Source organism: Propithecus coquereli, unplaced genomic scaffold (assembly GCF_000956105.1).
Source record: "Propithecus coquereli isolate 6110/MARCELLA unplaced genomic scaffold, Pcoq_1.0 Scaffold141, whole genome shotgun sequence".
NCBI classification, from domain to species: domain Eukaryota; kingdom Metazoa; phylum Chordata; class Mammalia; order Primates; family Indriidae; genus Propithecus; species Propithecus coquereli.
In genome coordinates, this window is record NW_012138414.1 from 3781243 (window position 1) to 3783609 (window position 2367).

The 2367-nt window shown below is 41.8% G+C and overlaps 1 protein-coding gene across 1 annotated transcript in view; it reads left to right on the forward strand.

Annotated features, from left to right (window-relative positions):
* The window catches only part of LOC105806483 (N-acetyllactosaminide beta-1,6-N-acetylglucosaminyl-transferase), a 15191-nt gene that overhangs the window by 1349 nt on the left and 11475 nt on the right, over positions 1-2367 (forward strand). The window lies entirely within an intron of this gene.

Consider the following 2367-nt stretch of genomic DNA (forward strand, 5'->3'; position numbering starts at 1 on the left):
TTTATCAAGAGAAAAAAAGAAAGAGGAAGCTGTGAGGTATGAGATCAAATGACTTGCTCAAGGGCTCCAGGCTTGTCAAGAGTGGCCTTGGTTCCCCTGGAGACTTTCTGACATGTAATCCAGGGCTCTTTTTAACCACACTATTTAAGCCTTGTTGGTTCAAGCCATTACCTATTATTCTGAAGGAATATGCACGAGGATGAAACAGGGTGCTGAAAACAACAGTACTAAATAGAAAGAGGAGGGAGAGGACAGGAAAACACCTGGAATAGCTAAAAAGGACAAAATGTACTTGAGATTAAAAAACCAATTTAATCCAAGCTGTTCTTCCTCTGAGACCTCACCAGGCTTTTGCGGACACTGAGAGAGTTTCCATTGGCCTCTCTGGTTTCTAACTTGGGCATAGAGGCGATGTCATGATAAAATGAATATGTGAAAAGCATTTGGGGCATTTGTCATTGGTCCGTGAACAATTAAGGTGAGGAGAATTGGCCTCAGGTCATAGAAAGGAAAACCATTTTTTCTGCTCCCCTTTCTATAATCAGTTGTTGAGATTAAACTCTAAGTGCAGTTATCTTAGAACAATAAAAATTAGTTTATGTCTTGGAGTGAGAATTTATAAGATTATGTGTTATGGAGAATTGAGCAATTAGAGATTGAACATAACGTACACCCTGCCATTTATTGGGTGACCGAACTCCAGGTCTGTACTGCTTCCCAATTTGTTCTGAATTCTTCATCCCACCTGATCACTGCTGTCAATCTAGACTTGAGGGTACTAATTTCGATCTAATGTTCAAGCTGGTTTGAACAATCTCAGTTCTTTTTTGGTCACTCACTCACATATCCCCTCCCATTATTTCACACAAATGCCAGAGCAGAGAGCCTAGAATTTTGAGGAACGAGCAGTGGTAGATTGCAAAGGGGCAGCAGGAAAGCTGGAGGGTCAGGAGAGCCAGCGTTTCCCATGAGTCCACCAAGAGAAAAAGCATCAGATAGCATGGGATTGATGAAAAAGAAAATAGGTTCGTACTAATTCTTTTAAAAATGTCTAGCATTGTCAAAGATGACATTTTAATTAATTAATTTATTTATTTTTGAGACAGAGTTTCACTCTGTCACCTGGGCTGGAGTGCAGTGGCATCATCATAGCTCATTCCAACCTCCAACTCCCAGGCTTAAGCGATCCTCCTGCCTCAGCCTCCCAGGTAGCTGGGCCTACAGGAGCTTGCCACCACCCCCGGCTAATTTTTAAAATTTTTCTTGCATAGACGGGGTCTTGCTGTTGCCCAGGCTGGTTTCAAACTCCTGGCCTCAAGCAATCCTCCCATCTTGGCTTCCCAAAGTGCCAGGATTAGGTGTGAGCCACCATGCTTGGCCAAAGATACCATTTTAAATAATCATTATTGTTTCCAGAGCTCAAAATCCAAGGGCCCTTGTAGCATTTTAGGTGAGGTACAAGTAAAGACTCTGCTGCAGCAAGGCACAAAATGCAAATGTTCCATCACCCTGTAACTAAACCCAGTGAGCTGTAAATTCAAAGAGCAGGCATATTATTCTAGATGCTTCTATGCCTGCAATGTCTGGAAGGATAGAACTGGGCCAAGAATGAGGTGATAACCAAAATAAACAAAGGAAGACCTGATGTAATTACCTGGAGAAATTAGGAGACAGGACTGTAAAAATTACTTGGCTAGTTTAGACAAGCATAATTAGGCATTGGTGTCTTCATTTAATCATCCTTGTAGTCAATTTCATTTGATTGGACTACCTAGGGGGATATTAAAAATAAAACAAAAATTGAGAAATTTTAGTCATTTTGGAAAAGATTGCTTTTTATGAGACTCATGTGCTGCCTACTGTGCTAAAGAGGCAACTAAGATTACTTTTTATGACGACTGTATTGAAGGAGTGATTTGTTCAAGAGAATTCTAGATAGACACCTGAAAGATAGTTAAGGAAATAGAAATTTGGGTTGGTTGAATTCTGTTTTGGGGGTTCTATGGATGAGACTGGCTGTACCTGAATCATGCTATGGAATCTGACTTTTAACAACTAAAGACAGACCCACTGAGTTCTGGAGAATTTTACCTGGGTCCTTTCTTGTCATCCTTTCCTGGGCTTCTGATGCATGTGAAACAGAGTTGGCAACCATCTCATTAATATTCATACATTAGCTTTCAGGCTGGGCACGGTGGCTCACGGCTGTAATCCTAGCACTCTGGGAGGCTGAGACAGCCTTGAGCTCAGAAGTTGGAGACCAGCCTGAGCAAGAGCGAGACCCCGTCTCTACAAAAAATAGAAAAATTAGCCAGGCATGGTGGCATGTACCTATCATCCCAGCTACCTGGAAGGCTGAGGCAGGAG